The following is a 17,750-nucleotide window of genomic DNA, read 5'->3' as shown; positions in this document are numbered from 1 at the left end:
CGACACCGAAAGCTGTGACTACGAAGGAAGTCGAGAGAATCCGAACGTGATCCAGAACTCATGGAAGTAAGAGAATGCATACAGAGTGGACAATGGGACAAGTGTACTCACAAGGCTTACATTCCCATTAGAGACGAACTTTGTTGCATCGGACAGTGTGTATTAAGAGGTTGCAGATTGGTGATACTGCAAAGATTGAGACCGAAGATCGTATCCTTAGCGCATGAAGGACACCTAGGTATTGTTGGTACCAAGCAAAACCTCAGGACCAAGGTATGGTGGCCAGGTTGTGATAAGGACGCAGAGAAATTTGTTAAAACTTTTCACGGATGTCAAATCATAAGCAGGAGTAATCCGCCAGAACCGATCTGGAGTACGCAACTCCCGACAGGACCATGGATCGACGTAGCTGTTGATTTTCTTGGACCTTTTCCGACGGGTGAATCAATTATGGTAATGATAGATTACTACAGCAGATACTATGAGTACGTGGTGTTGAAGTCCACAACCACTGAAAAAACAATACAAGCGTTAGCGGAGATATTCGCAAGATATGGATTACCTGTTACATTATACTCTGACAACGGTCCACAATTCATTTCAGAGACATTTGCGGAATACATGAGGACCACAGGTATCCACCATCATAAAGTAACTCCGAAATGGCCGCAAGCCAACGGGGAAGTAGAGAGACAAAATCAGTCCATTGAAAAACGATTGAGGATTGCACACGCAGAAGGACAAAATTGGCGAGAAGCATTGCTATCTTATGTGGCTGTCTATCGAGCAACGCCTCATGCAACCACTGGAAAAAGTCCTGCAGAAGCATTTTTTGGGAGAAAAATCCACACAAAAATGCCAGAAATAAAGGAAATCGAGACAACCAGGAGATGAGGGACCACGATGCTGAAAAGAACGGTGCAGCAAAGCTGTACACAGATTCGAAACGTGGAGCTAGGTACTCAGACATCATGCCAGGAGATAATGTTCTAGTGGGGCATGAAACTGGTGGTAAGCTAGACACACCTTATTACCATCAACCCTATACTGTCGTATCCAGAAGTGGCAGTATGGTGACAGTCAAGTCTCCAACTGGAGTCCTGTATAAGAGAAATGTATCAGGTGTAAAAAGGTACCAGTCCAGAGATACATCGAGCGAAGAGATTGAAAGGCCAATACGAGATGCTGAAACTGAGAGACCTGATGATGTTCCAGAGGCAGTTACCAGCACTCCTGATGAAGTGACTAGAGCGCCAGAAACACCCGAAGCCGTGGCGAGCAGTATTTTCGACGGTGAGAGTGAACAACCGAGAAGCGACGACAATATCACAAGCAGGCCGAAACGAAACTGGAAAGTGCCCAAACCATACGAAGACTTTGTGCCATAGTTTTAATAAGAACTTTGGGACAGTATTTTAATCTTATATCATAAAGTGCATGTATGAGTGCTGTAGGAAGTAAATTTTATGTAGTTGAGTTATAGTATTACCATTAGTTACGATGTTTGTATGTTTCCGAGGGATATTGGTAAGTGAAGGTAAAGTTTATTTCTGATTAAAGGAGGGATGTCATGATAATGAATATGTATGAGATGTACCGGAAGTCACGTGGTATGAGAGAGAGATAAGAGCACAAGCAGGAGAACAAAGGAAACTGGAGAATAAAGACTCGGAGAAGTTTACCTGATAAAACTTGTGTTTGATGTTTTATTAACTACACATTTCGGGCCACAAATGTGACAGTGCTGAACATTGGGAAATACATGGAAGAGTGTGGAAAAGATGGAGGACTGATGTGGATAAGAGAGGAACAATGGGGAACATCTAGAAAAGGGTGGGGAACAGTGTGAAACATTGGGGAATATGGGGAACAGTGGGAAACAGATGGGGGACTGATGTGGAATATAGGATAACATTGGGGAACAGTCAGGAATGGTGGTGAACAGATGTGGAACAGTGGGAAAAATGGGAAACAGTGAGGTAAAAATGGAGAACTGGGGAAAATTGGGAAAAAAAGGGCAAAAGTGAGGAATAGTTGGGGAAAAGTGTGGAACCATTGGGAACATTGCAGAACAATTGGGAACAGAAGACAATATTGGGGAGCAGGGGGAACAATGAGGAAATAGTAACAGATGGGGAAAGTGGGGAACACTGCAAAACAGATGACAACAGAGGGGAACAAAAGGGAGCAGGTGGGAAACTGCTTGAAAACAGTTGGGATCGGTGGGGAACAGTGCAGAACAGTTAGGGAACAGGTGAAGAAAAGTGAGGTACAGTGAAGAATTGTGGGGAACAGATGGGGAACACTGGGAAAAATGGGGAACAATGGGAATCAGTGGGGAACAGTTCGGCGACAGCTGGAGAACAGTGAAAAACTGTGGCGAACATACGTCAAACAGTAAGTAACAGTGTGGAACAGTAAGTAACAGTGTGGAACAGTGAGGAACAGTTGTGAAAATGAGGAATTGTGGGAAACAGTGGGAATTACTGGGGAACGGTGGGGAAAAGTTGGGGAACAGGTGAAGAACTGAAGGGCAACAGTGTGGAAGAATGCAGAACAGTAGGGGAAATGGGGAACAGTGTGGTACAGTGGGGAACAGTGGGGAACAGTGAGGAACTGTGGACAGTTGAGAACAGTGGGGAACCGTGTGGAACAGGGGGGACAGCTGGAGAACAGTGGGAAACAGTTTAGAACTGATGGGGAACATTGGGGAATGTGGGGAACAGATGGGGCACTGACGTGGAACATAGGGGAACACTGGAGAACAGTTGGAAACCTTGGTGAACAGATGTGGAACAAAATGGGAGAAATGGGATACAGTGGGGAAAAGTGGGAACAGTAGGGAACAGGTGTGAAACAGTGGAGAACAGTGGAAATAATGGGGAACAGTGGGAAAAATGGGAAACAGTGCGGAACCGATGGGAAACAGTAGGGAACCGTGGGGAACATATAGGGAAGAGTGGGGAACATTGCAGGACAATAGGAAATGGAGGGGAATATTGGGGAGCAGGGGAGAACAATGAGGAAAGGGGAACAGATGGGGAACACTGCAGAATCAATGAGAATAGAGGGTAGAGGGTAACAAAAGGGAATGGTGCAACTGATGGGAAACAGTGGGGTCAGATGGGGACTGAAGGGGAACAGTGGGAAACCGTGGGGAACAGTTGGGAAACTGCTGGGGAACATTTGGGATTGGTGGGGAACAGGTGAAGAACAGTGGGATACAATGTGGAAAAGGGGGGAACAGCTAGAGAACAGTGGTGAGCAGTGTGGAACAGAAGGCGAACAGTGGAGAGCGGTGGGGGCAAACAGTGGGTAACTGAGGACAAATGTGGGAACAGTGAGGAGCAATGGGGAACAGCTGGAGAACAGTGAGGAACCATGGGGAACAGGTGGGAAACCTGGGAAACAGTTGGGATTGGTGGGGAATAGTGCGCACAGTTGGAGAACAGGTGAATAAGAGTGGGGTACAGTGAAGAACTGTGGGGAATGGATGTGGAACAGTAGGGTACAGTGGGAAAAATGGGGAACAGTGGGGAACAAAGGGGAGCAGTGCTGAACAGTTCGGGAACAGCTGGAAAACTGAGGGGAACAGTGGGAAGCAGGGGAACAGTGTGAAACAGATGGTGAACAGTGGAGAATGGGGGGAACAGTGGGGTACAGATGGAAAAGAGATGGAGAAGAGTGAGGACCCATGAGGAACAGGTGGGAAACAGCTGAGAAACAGTAGGGATTGGTGGGTAACAGTGGAGAACCATTGGGGAACAGTGAAGAACTGTGGGGAACAGATGGGAAACAGATGAGCATCAGATGGGCAACAATGGGGAACAATGGGGTACAGAGGGTAACAGTGGGGGGACTGTTGGGGAACAGTGTGGAACATTGGGGAATATGGGGAATATTGGGAAACGGTGCAGAACATTGGGGAAAATGGGGAACAATTGGGAACAGATGGGGGACAGATGTCGAATATAGGCAAACATTGGGGAACAGTTGGGAACATTGTCGAACAGATGTGGAACAATGGCAAAGATAGGAAAAGTGAGTAACAGGTTTAAAACAGTTGTGGAACAGATGGGGAACAGTGTGGAACCATGGAAAACTGGTGGGAAACTGCTAGAAAACTGTTGGGATTGGTGGGGAACAGTGGGGAAAAGTTGGTGAACAGATGAAGAACAGTGTGGTACAGTGAAGAACTGTGGGGAACAGATGTGGAAGAGCTGGAGATCAGTGGGAACAGGGAAAAACTGTGTGGAACTGATAGGGTACATTGGGGAACAGTGCAGAACATTGGGAAATATGGGGAACAGTGGGGAACAGATGGGGGACTGATGCGGAATATAGGGGAAGAATGAGGAACAGTCGTGAACAGTGGGAAACAGTGGAGAATAGTGGGAAAAATGGGCAACAGAGCGGAACAGATGGGGAAAAGTGTGGAACCGTGGGCAGCACAACAGGACAATGGGGAATGGATGTTAATATTGGGGAGCAGGGGGGAATATTGCTGAACAGAGGGGAACAAAAGGGAGCGGTGGAACTGATGGGGAACAGTGGACATCCATGGGCAACAGGTGGGAAACTGCTGGGAAACACTTGAGATTGGTGAGGAACAGTGGGGAAAAGTCAGGGAACAGGTGAAGAACAGTGGGGAACAGTGGTGAACTGTGGGGAACAGATGTGGAACAGTGGGGATTAGTAGGAAAAATGGGGAACAGTGGGGAATAGCTGGAGAACAGTGGGACACTGATGGGGAACAGTGGGGAAACGTGGGGAAGAGGTGGGAAACTGCTGGGAAGCAGTTGGGATTGGTGGAAACATTGGGGAACAGGTGAGGAACAGTGGGGAACAGTGAAAAGCTGTGGGGAACAGATGTGGAACAGTTGAGTACAGTGGGAAAATGGGGTACAGTGAGGAAAATTGGGAAAAATGGGCAACAGTGGGGGACAGTTTGGAAACAGCGGGAGAACAGTGGGGAACAGTGAAAAACTGTGGGACCAGATGTGGAACAGTAGGGAAGAGTGAAAAAATGGGTAACTGTGGGGAACAGATGGGGTACAGCTGGAGTACAGTGGGGAACAGTGAAGAACTGTGGGGGAACAGTGGGGAACAGAGGGGAAGAATGAGTCAGTGGGGAACAGAGGGTAACAGGGGAGAGCAGTGGGGAACATTTGGCGAATATTGGAGAATGTGGGGAACAGTGGTAAAAAGTGTGTGACAGGTGGGGAACAGTGGGGAACACGGACAAAAGTTGGGGAACTGTACTCTATGGAGGGCAACAGTGGGGAAAATTGAGGAATGGAAGGAAGGGATGGTGAACAATGGAGATCTCTGTGGAACAGTGAGCAACAGAGGGGAATAGTGGGGAACAGATAGCAAACTGTGGAGAATGGGAGAACAGTGGAGAAAAGTGGGGAACAGATTGGGAAATGAGGGGAACAGTGGGGAACCATGGTGAACAGTGGTGAAAAGTGGGGAACTAGAGGGAAACAGCAGGTTGAACAGTGGGGAATAGGTGTGGAATAGGTGAGGAACAGTGGGAAACAGTTTAGAACAGATAGGGAACTGATGGGGAACTCTGCGGACTTGTGGGGAACTGTTGGAAGGGCAGGAAGGTACCATATATACAGATTTGGAGTGGTACACACATTTGGGAAAATTTGGAAAGAATGAAGGATGACAACAGCAAGAGGAAAAGAACTGACTCATGAGCAACTAATTGAAAATACTTTGGAAGCATTAATCAAACTAGAAAGAATTGCCACAGTACATGTACCAGGACATCAGAAGGGAAACTCACCAGAAGCACGAGGAAATCGGATGGCTGATGAACTGGCCCGACAAGCAGCACGATCAGGAACAGTGCATTCACATGATGGCTCTGATACCTCTCAGAGAAGGGCTGAAGAAGGTCCTATCTTTTCCCTCCCTGAAGAAGAACAAATGGAAAAGATGGGAGCAAAAAAGACGGAAAATGCTGGCTCCCCGATGGAAGACAACTGTTAAATAAAGAAATCACCCCGCAGATACTAGGGGAACTGCACTCACGCTCCCACTGGGGAGCGCAAGCACTGTGTGATGCATTCTTACGAACTTATGCCTGCAGAGGAGTCTATATCCTTGCAAGACAGACAGTGAACCGCTGTGTGTTCTGTTTAAAGGTTAATAAGAAAGTTATGAAAGCTATGCCTGGAGGAGGACAACCTTTACCAATCTGGCCATTTCAGCGGATACGTGGATTTCACCGAACTCCCTAAGGTCCAGCGATGGAAATTGCTACTAGTAGTAGTGGACCACTTCACGTGATGGGTGGAAGCGTTCCCCACCGTCAATGCCACTGCACAAGCATATAATTCTGGAACAAATTGAACTCCGAAATGGAACAGCCGAATCCATCAATTCAGATCGCGGAAAGCACTTCGCTTCTAAAATTCACAGCCTGGTCTGTGAAACCTTAGGTATAAAATGGAAGCTGCATACACCAAGGCATCCAGAGTGGAACAAATGAATGCCACTTTAAAAATGCAAATTACAAAACTAAAAGAATAGACTAAATTACCTTGGACCAAGTGCTTAACAATAGCTCTTTTCAGAATTCAGCCAGCCCCATGACAAAACATTAAATATCCCCTTACGAGATGTTATTTGGACTCCCATATTTGGGGGGGATAGAAGGAATACCTACAGTCAAAAATAATGATGTGTTTTTAAGGAACTATTTACTGCTAGTCTCTCATTCTCTTGTAGATTATAAAGCTAAGGGTCTGCTGGTGCAGAGCCCTCCTCTAGATTTCCCTATCCACTCTGTGAATGCTGGTGACTGGGTCCTGATCAATTCGTGGAAAGAAGAAAAGCTTCAGCCCCAGTGGAATGGACTATATCTAGTACTATTGACCACAGAAAAAGCAGACTAAACAATGGAAAAGTGATGGACACATGCTAAAAGTTAAATAAATGGGACCCAACAGTATCAGATAGATGTTTTCACTGTCAGAAGGAAATGGGAACAACAGTACATTTCAATTTGGGCATGTGAGAAAGTGGAAAAGTTTTGGGAAGATCTAAATCAGGTATTAAATAAAATCACAAAAAATAACATAGCAAAAAATCCAGAGATCTTACTTCTAAGTAATATAAGAAGTAAAGAATGTGGCCTCAATTTGGATGAAGTGCAAAAAAGATTTATTATGATAGTCTTAGCTGAAGCAAAAAAATGTACAATGTCAACCTGGAAATCAGAAGATCGCCTAAGAATACAGCAATGGTACATTGCCCATTCAGAGCCAGCTCTTCAGCGCTTGACGTCCTGCTTTGCGGAAACTGCCAAAATGTTTGGCCTGGAAGTCAGCCTGAAGAAAACTGAGGTCCTCCATCAGCCAGCTCCCCACCATGACTACCAGCCCCCCCACATCTCCATTGGGCACACAAAACTCAAAACGGTCAACCAGTTTACCTATCTCGGCTGCACCATTTCATCAGATGCAAGGATCGACAATGAGATAGACAACAGACTCGCCAAGGCAAATAGCGCCTTTGGAAGACTACACAAAAGAGTCTGGAAAAACAACCAACTGAAAAACCTCACAAAGATAAGCGTATACAGAGCCGTTGTCATACCCACACTCCTGTTCGGCTCTGAATCATGGGTCCTCTACCGGCACCACCTACGGCTCCTAGAACGCTTCCACCAGCGTTGTCTCCGCTCCATCCTCAACATCCATTGGAGCGCTTACACCCCTAACGTCGAAGTACTCGAGATGGCAGAGGTCGACAGCATCGAGTCGACGCTGCTGAAGATCCAGCTGCGCTGGATGGGTCATGTCTCCAGAATGGAGGACCATCGCCTTCCCAAGATCGTGTTATATGGCGAGCTCTCCATTGGCCACCGTGACAGAGGTGCACCAAAGAAAAGGTACAAGGACTGCCTAAAGAAATCTCTTGGTGCCTGCCACATTGACCACCGCCAGTGGGCTGATAACGCCTCAAACCGTGCATCTTGGCGCCTCACAGTTTGGCGGGCAGCAACCTCCTTTGAAGAAGACCGCAGAGCCCACCTCACTGACAAAAGGCAAAGGAGGAAAAACCCAACACCCAACCCCAACCAACCAATTTTCCCTTGCAACCGCTGCAATCGTGTCTGCCTGTCCCGCATCGGACTTGTCAGCCACAAACGAGCCTGCAGCTGACGTGGACTTTTTACCCCCTCCATAAATCTTCGTCCGCGAAGCCAAGCCAAAGAAGACATGGAAATGAATAAATGTATTCCATTGGAAAAATAACATATAATTTAATAAATATCATCAGTTTTTGAACAAATTTGGGAACCGTACATGGAACACAACAGAGAGGTCCTACCGCGGACCTCTACCCCCTAAAATGACAGAATGAGAAGAAGATGAAATAAACTGACCCAGTCTGTAAAAGTAGATGACACAATTTTCTTGCTTATTTCATTGTGTGATGACATTTTTTAATGGGTTTATTGTATTGTATATGTTGAATGTTTAGTGGGTGGGGAGGGGGTGGGAAGGAGGGAGGGAAGGGAGGGGGGAAAAGGGGAAAAATGACACTGTATATATTCAAGAGGAAAATGTTTGTGTGTATTTTGGTCAATATGGATCATAGTGTGAAAAATAAAAACTTTAAAAAAAAGAATAAAGGGACCATTGGATCCACCACCAGCCAAAGAAGTAAGGAAAGAGGAGTAAAAAGGAACAGAAAAGAAAACTACAATAATGAAACTTTTACGTTTACTATTTCAATTCGACATACATATAACTTTGTGTGTTGAACCTTAAAATTCTTTTATCTCTCTATGTACTAATTATGCTAAGAACCAAAATCAAACAGATTGTTGGGTATGTGTGAAAATGCCACACCATGGCAAGTCAGGAGTCCCCTTAGTAGCAGTCCCTCTCTCCCTACATGTATTATTTGATATATATACCTTGTCCAGCAACAGTGATCCAACCACTGAAGATAAATAAAAAGGGTGGTCGATACGACCAAAACCAACAAAGTCACCAACTACTCAGTCTGGAGTGTTGCTTCCTTTTGAGGAACCAACTAGGAGTTTCCAATTGCATGCAGAATTGGACCGTCACACGACTGCGAATCCCGCACCCTGTAAATGGCACATATTGGGTGTGTGTATGTTAAATTTATTCATAGTTACCTGGGGAAAAGGAATGTTGGAATCAGACAAAAGGATTTAAATTGACCCATACACTTAAAGGTTGGAGTGGATGCCTACCTGGCCTACTTAATTCCCCATGTCCCTGATCTTAACCAGCTATCTGTATTAGGCTCATCCCATGGGAAAAAACAAAAGGGTGACTGAAGGCGATCGTCTCATGTGGATGTTTTTCCCAACATTTGGAGCCGCATGAAGGGCGGTTGAAATTCAAGAATGAGCAGCCACCCTAGATGAACTAGTAAATGATACGAACCTGGTGCTTGGGGAAGTCCAATCCCAAGTCTGGGCAATAAATACAGAAATGGCCACCATGCAACTTACAGTCCTCCAAAAATGCATGGCCCTTGATTTTATTTTGACAGAGAAAGGGCTTTAATTGGTTCTGAATGTTACACATACATCCTGGATGAATCAGCTAATATCTCGGATTTGGTGGTCCATATTAAAAAGTGTAGAGAGAAGATCCAGGAGACTAGAGATAAATATAAAAAAGGAGGTGATTGGACATGGGGAGATTGGAATTTCGGAGGTTGGGTGCCATGGTTAATGCACTCTGCTATATCTGGCTGAATGATTCTAGTGGGCTTATTGATTGGATCAGCCATCCTACGATGTTTTATCACAAGATCCATTTGCTCAGCTACTGGAGCGAAGCAGGTGGTATTAAAAAATCCCATGGCAGATGAACAACGACAAATTCAACTCATGTTACAATTTGAGGAAACAAAAGGTGAACAATAATGCAGTTTAATCAGAAATACATGATAACGAGAAAAAAGGAGGAATTGTGAAAAACAGTTGAATATGATTAAACTCGCACCATTCTGTGAAAAATGATGGAATGCAAAGTATGTAGATAAGAGCTTGAGAGTAGACAGTACTAGCCAGTGGGCCCCTTCTTATCTCAAGCCCCAAGGATGCAAGGAACTGGTTCAGGTTGGTACAGTGACCTAAGATAGTCTATAGCTCGTACTGCGATTGCCTAATAGGGACATGAACAGGCAATGTATGGATTGATGGAAGGGAGAAGGAGAATGTTGTAATATATTGGTATTCTGAATGGAAAAAGGTAAATGAAGGTGAGGTGATGTTGAACGCGGGACTGTAGAAAAGAGTGATGATTCTGAACTTCCGGTATGTCTCCAGACCAGGAACACCCGACTCTGCAGACTCGAAATAAAGATGAACCTGTTCTTCAAAACTTTGTCTCCAGAGAAAGGATTGTGAACACTTTATATTTCACGGTGGGGAATGGATGGTGAACAGTGGAGTAGTGTGGGAAACAGTGTGGAAAAGTGGGGAACAGTTGGAAAACAGATGAGCTTCTGATGGTCAACAATGGGGAACCATGGGGTACGTTGGGGAACAGTGCAGAACATTGTTCCCCACAGTTCTCCTTTCCACATTATACCCCCTGCTCCCCATTATTCCCCTCTGATCCCAATTGTTCTAGTGTTCCCCACGGTTCCACACTGTTCTCTAGCTGTCCCCCCGGTTCCATACTGTTCCCCACGGTTCCCAAATTTTCCCCACTGTTATGCATTATTCCCACTGTTCCCCACTTTTGCCCTCTGTTCCCCATTTAACCCACTGTTCCCCATCAACTGTTCCACACTGTTGCCCATTTTTCCCAATGTTCTCCACTGTTCCCCATATATACCTCTGTTCCCCAGTGGTTCACACCTGTTCCTGACTATTCCCCACAGTTCCCCACTTTTCCCCTCTGTTCTCCACTGTGCCCCTCTGTTCACCAGCTGTTCCCCATCTGGCGGAAGAATGAGGAGCAGTGGGGAACAGAGAGGCACAGTGGATAACAGGTGACGAACAGTGGAAAACAAGCGAGTAACAGTGGACAAATGTTGGTAACAGATGGGGAACAGCTGGGAACAGAGGGAAAAAGTCGGGAACAGTGGGGAATAGTGGTGGAACAGTGGGGAACAGTGGGATAAATGTGGAATGGGGACAGCTGGAGAATAGAGGGGAACAGGGTGGAACAGATGCAGAATATTGGGGAAAAATAGTGAACAGTGTGGAGCAGGGGGTTCAAATGGAGAACACTATGGAACAGTGGGGAACAGTGAAGAACTAAGGGGAAGAATGAGGAACAGAGTGGCACAGTGGGGAGCAGTGTAGAACAGGGGGGAAGATTGGGGAAAATGGGCAACAGGGCAGAAACATAGAAACATAGAAGATAGGAGCAAGAGTAGGTCATTCGGCCCTTCGAGCCTTCTCCACCATTCAATGAGATCATGGCTGATCTTAAAGTTCAGTACCCCGTCCCCGCCTTCTCTCGTAACCCCTAATTCCCTTATACTGAAGAAATATATCTAATTCCCTCTTAAATATATTCAATGAACCTGCCTCTACTGCTCTGTGTGGCAATGAATTCCACAGATTCACCACGCTCTGGGTAAAGAAATTCCTCCTCATCTCGGTTCTAAATGGTTTGCTTATTATCCTCGAACCATGGTCCCGGGTTCTGGACACCCCCACCATTGGAAACATCCCTTCCGCATCCATTCTGTCCAGTCCTGCCAGAATTTTATATGTCTCTATGAGATCCCCTCTCAATCTTCTAAACTCTAGCGAGTACAATCCCAAATTGTGCAATCTTTCCTCAGAAGTTATTCCTGTCATTCCAGGTATCAGCCTGGTGAATCGCCTTTGCACTCCCTCCATTGCAAGAACATCCTTCTTCAGATAAGGCGACCAAACCTGCACACAATACTCCAGGTGTGCTCTCACCAGGGCTCTGTACAACTGCAGTAAGGTATCCTTATTCCTATACTCAAATCCTCTTGATATGAAGGCCAACATACCATTTTCTTTTTTAACCGCCTGCTGTACCTGCATGCTCGCCTTCAGTGACTGGTGCACAAGAACCCCTATATCTCTCTGCACTTCCCCATCTCCCAATCTATTGCCATTCAAATAGTAATCTGCCCTCCGGTTTGTATTACCAAAGTGGATAAGCTCACATTTATCCACATTGTAGTGCATTTGTCATGTATCTACCCAGTCCCCCAATTTATCCAAATCACACTAGAGCTTCCTGACCCCCTCTTCAGTGCACACAACCCCTCCTAGCTTAGTGTCGTCTGCAAATTTGGAGAAATTACATCCAATCCCCTCATCTAAATCATTAATGTAAATTGTGAACAGCTGGGGTCCCAGTACAGATCCCTGTGGCACCCCACTGGTCACCGCCTGCCACTCAGAAAATGAGCTGTTTATCCCAACTCTCTGTCTTCTATCTGCCAGCCAGTTCTCAATCCACATCAATACCTTGCCCCCAATCCCATGAGCCTTGATTTTGCATGCCAGTCATTTATGTGGAACCTTATCAAGGCCTTTTGGAAATCCAGGTACACCACATCCACTGGCTCTCCCCCATCTATTTTACCTGTCACCATCTCAAAGAATTCCAATAGATTTGTCAAGCACGATTTACCTTTTGTAAATCCATGTTGACTCCGTCCGATCCCTTCTCTGCTAGTCATATGCTCCGCTATTACATCCTTAATAATGGATTCCATCATTCTGCCCACTACTGATGTAAGGCTCACCAGCCTATAATTCCCCACTTTTTCTCTACCCGCCTTTTTAAATAGTAGCGTAACATTAGCTACCCTCCAATCCATGGGAACTGATCCTGAGTCTATCGAGTTCTGGAAAATTATTTTTAAAGCATCTGAATGTCCACTTCTTTAAGTACCCTAGGATGTAGATTATCAGGCCCTTGGGATTTATCGGCCTTCAATCCCTTCAATTTTCCCAAGACCATGTCCTTAGAGATACTGATTTCTTTCAGTTCCTCCCTTGCATTAGTGTCTATGTTTCCCAACATCCTTGCGAGGTTATTGTATCCTCTCTTGTTAAAACAGATCTAAAGTAAGAATTTAATTGGTCTGCCATTTCCTTATTCCCCATTATATATTCCCCTGATTCTGCCTGCAAGGGACCTACTCTGGATTTCACCAATCTTTTCCTCTTGACATATCTATAAAAGCTTTTGCAGTTGGTTTTTATGTTTGCCGCAAGCTTACTTTCATAATTTATTTTTGCCCTCTTGATTAATCCCTTTCTCCTCCTTTGCTGCATCTTGAACTGTTCCCAGTCTTCGGATTTGGTACTTTTTTTGGCCAATTGATATGTTCTCCCTTTGGACCCAATGCTGTCTCTAATTTCCTTTGTTATCAACGGTTGAGTCACCTTTCTTGGTTTACTTTTATGTCAAATCGGTATAAATGATTTCTGCAATTCTTCCATTAGATCTTTGAATGCTTTCCATTGTCTATCCACCGTCACCCCCCCCCCCCCCACCCACCATAAACCACCCAATCAATCTTACTCAACTCCCGTCTCATACCATCATAATTCACTTTATTGAAATTCAGGACTTTAGTCTCGGTGATAATTTCTTCACTCTCCATGTCGAGTGAGAATTCGATCATGGTGTGATCGCTCCTACCCAAAGGGCCGCGTACAACAAGATTGCTGATTAGGCCATTTTCATTGCATAATACCCAGTCTAAAATGGCCTGCTCCCGAGTTGGTTCCTCGACATATTGGTCTAGATAACCGTCCCGTAAACATTCAAGGAATTCCTCCTCCTCAGTATTTTTACTAATTTGACTAGTCCAATCGATATGTAAATTAAAGTCTCCCATAATGACAGCTGTTCCCTTATTGCATGTTTCTCTAATTTCCCTTATTATCACCTCTACATTACTATTTGGAGGCCGATATACCACCCCCACTAACATTTTCCACCCCTTGCTATTCCTCAGTTCTACTCATATAAATTCCGTATCTTCCGAGTTAATATCCTTCCTGTCAATTGTGTCGGTTCCTTCTCTCACCATCAAAGCTACCCCACCCCCTTTTCTTTCTTGTCTACCCCTCCAAAATATTGTATACCCCGGGATGTTAAGCTCCCAGTCTTGCCCACCTTGCAGCCATGTTTTGTAATCCCAATCAAATCGTATTTGTTTGTCTCAATTTCCACACCCAATTCATCTACCTTGTTCCGAATGCTTCTTGCATTAAGATATAAAGCCTTCAGATTTGCTTTTTTCACCCTCCTTGCTCTTTCTGATTTTTCCTTACACTGCCTAACCCAACTTTTCCTATTTTATCTTTCCTGTCCTTTGCTTATCATACAGGTTCCCATCCCAGTGCCAAAGTAGTTTAAACCGCATCCGACGGCTGCACCAAACCTAACTGCCAATATATTGACCCCTTTTGGGTTTAGGTGTAACCCATCCTTTTTGTAAAGGTCATGCCTTCCCCAAAAGAGACCCCAATGGTCCAAGAAGCCAAAACCCTATCTTTTACACCAGCCCCTCAGCCACACATTCATTTGGCTTAACCTTCCATTTTTGTCCTCACTTGCACTTGGCAGAACAGATGCAGAACAGTGGGGGAAAGTAGGGAACAGTGTGGAACAGGGGGGACAGCTGTAGAACTGTGGGGACAGATGGGGAACAGAGTGAACCCATGGGGAACAGTGGGTAATTCCTGGGAGCAGTTGGGAACAGATGGTGAACACTGGAGAACTGTGCGAAACAGTGTGGAAAAATGGGGCATAGATTGGAAAGAAGAGCATCTGATGGGCAACAATGGGGAACCATGGGGTATTGTTGGTAACAGTTGGGATCTGTGGGGAACAGTGGGGAAGAGATGTGGAACAGAAGGGAAAAGTGGGAGAAATGGAGAACAGTAGGGAACAGAGGGTAACAGTGGGGAACAGTTCGGGAACAGCTGGAGAAAAGTGGGGAACAGTGAAGAACTGTGGGGAACGGAGGGGAACACAGGGTAACGGGGAGAGCAATGGGGAACAAAAGGCGAACATTGGAGAAAGTGTGCAACATTGTTCAAAAGTGTGTGATAGGTGGGGAACAGTTGGGGAACAATGGTGTATTGAGGGCAACAGTGGGAAAAATTGATAAATGGATGGAAGAGATGGGGTAAAGTGAGGATCACTGAGGAACAGTGGAGAAATGGGGTGAATAGTGGGGAGCAGTGGGGAACAGATAGCGAACTGTGGAGAATGGGGGAACAGTAGGGAAAATATTGGGAAATTAGTGGAACAGTGGGGAACCATGGGGAAAAGTGGGGAACTGGTGGGAAATAGCTGAGGAACAATGGGAAACTGATGGGAAACAGTGGGGAACCGTGGGAGACAGCTTTAACGATGATGTATGGCGCACTGAGACAGAAACTGTGACACCGAATTCAGATCAATGAGAAGGTTTATCAGTGATGAAGGATAAACTGTGTCAGATACTTTGAAAACCAGGTTCACAGTGGGGAGGAGGTTTATTGGTGATGTATGGTAGACTGAGACGGATACTGTGAAACTGGGTTCACATTAGTGAGATGGTTTAACGTTGAGGTTCAATGAACTGTGACAGGTACTGTGACACCAGTTTCACAGTGTGGATGAGGTTTAAACGTGACACGAGATATATTGTTGCAGATACAGTGACACAGAGTTAACAGTGGGGAGAAATTCTCATGGTGATTTTCTGGAGACTGAGGGAAATATTATTTCACCAGGTTCACAGTATGAAGAAGGTTTAACAGTGATGTATGTTTGACTGAGGTAGATAATGTGACACCATTTTCATAGCGGGAAGAAGGTTTAATGCTGATATTTGGTAGACTGAGGCTTATACTGTGACACCGGGTACACAGTGGGGAGAGGATTTCACGGTGTTTTACAGGAGTCTGAGGTAGATACTGTTACACCGGATTCATAGTGGGGAGGTTCATCAGTGACACATGATAAACTGTCAGATACTGTGACACCAGGTTCACAGTGGGAAGGAGGTTTAACGGTTTTATACGATACACTGTTGCAGATACAGTGATACCGGTTTTACAGTAGTGAGAAGGTTTAATTGTGACATACGATAAACTGTAGCAGGTTCTGTGACACCAGGTGCACAGTGGGGATTAGGTTTAACATTGATTTAATGTAGACTGAGACCGATTACTGTGACACCGGGTTCACAACATTGAGAAAGGTAATGTACGATAAACTGTGTCAGATACTGTGAAAACCTGGTTCACAGTGGGGAGAAGGTTTATCAGTGATACAAAATAAACTCTGGCATGTACTTTTATACCGGGTTCACAGTGGGTAGAAGGTTTAACAGTGATGTACGGTAGACTGAAACGGATACTGTGAAACTGGGTTCACATTAGTGAGATGGTTTAACATTGAGGTTCAACGAACTGTGGTAGGTACTGTGACACCAGGTTCACAGTGTGGACGAGGTTTAAACGTGAAACGCGATACATTGTTGCAGATACAGTGACACAGAGTTAACAGTGGGGAGACATTTTAATGGTGATGTTCGGTAGACTGAGGCATATACTGTGACTCCGGGTACACAGTGGGTAGAAGGTTCAACGGTGATTTACGGGAGTCTGAGACAGATACCGTGACACCGGGTTCACAATGGGAAAAAGTTTATAGGGTGATGAAAAATAAGCTGTGGCAGATAAACTGACACCAGGTTCACAGTGGTGAGTGGTTTAATGGTGATGACGGAAGACAGAGGCAGATACTGTGACACCAAATTGACAATGAGGAGAACGCTTTTCTGTGATGTACAATAAAGTGTGTAAGATACTGTGACCCCAGGGTCACAGTTGGGAGAAGGTTTAACTATGGTGTATGGTAGACTGAGGCAGATTCTGTGACACTAGGTATACAGGGGGTGGAGGATAAACAATGATGTACAGAAAACTGTGGCACATAAAGTGACACTGGTTTCACTGTTGGGAGAATGTTTAATGTTGGGATACAATAGACAGAGGCAGATACGCTGACACCAGCTTCACAGCGGGGAGATTGTTCAATGGTGATGTACGATAGACTGAGATAGATACTAAGACAATGGGGGTTCACAGTAGGAAAAAGGTTTAACAATAATGTACTATAACCTATGTCAGATACTGTGACAGCAGGTTCACATTGGGGAGAATGTTTAATGTGCTGTACGGTAGACTTTGGCAGATATTGTGACACTGAGGTCACAGTAGTGAAAAGGTATTTTAACGGTGATGTACGCTAGACTAGGGCAGTACTGTGACACCAGGTTGACAGTGGGGAGAAGGTTTAACGGTTATGTACAGTAGATGTTGGCAGATACAATAACACTGGCCTTACAGTGGGAAGAAGGTTTACTGGTGATGTAAGGGAAACTGAGGCAGATTCTGTAACACCGGGTTCACAATGGGGTGAATGTATAACAGTGGTGTACAAAAAACTGGGGCAGACAAAGTGACACTGGTTTCACAGTTGGAAGAATGTTTGATGGTGATGTATATTAGACGTATGCAGATACTCAGACACCAGCTTCAAAGTGGGGAGCAAGTTTAACAGTGATGTACGGTTGACTGAGGCAGATACTGTGAAACCAGATTCACAGGGGGAGAAGCTTAAACGATGATGAATGGTAGACTGAGTCTGATACTGTGATACAAGGTTCACAGGATGAAAAGGTTTAACAGTAATGTACGATAAACTGTGTCAGATACTGTG

At 45.1% G+C, this 17,750-nt stretch overlaps 1 long non-coding RNA gene across 1 annotated transcript in view; it reads right to left on the bottom strand.

The window, feature by feature from the left end:
* Nucleotides 1–17,750, bottom strand: part of LOC138750346 (uncharacterized) — a 217,512-nt gene that overhangs the window by 184,395 nt on the left and 15,367 nt on the right. Inside the window, exon 3 of the long non-coding RNA XR_011349272.1 lies at nt 5,798–5,926. This is a non-coding gene — a long non-coding RNA (uncharacterized lncRNA). The remainder of the gene's footprint in view (nt 1–5,797; nt 5,927–17,750) is intronic.

Source organism: Narcine bancroftii, unplaced genomic scaffold (genome assembly GCF_036971445.1).
Source record: "Narcine bancroftii isolate sNarBan1 unplaced genomic scaffold, sNarBan1.hap1 Scaffold_120, whole genome shotgun sequence".
Classification (NCBI taxonomy): Eukaryota; Metazoa; Chordata; class Chondrichthyes; order Torpediniformes; family Narcinidae; genus Narcine; species Narcine bancroftii.
Note: the sequence above shows the minus strand (reverse complement) of the source record. Positions and strands in the feature narration are given on the sequence as shown.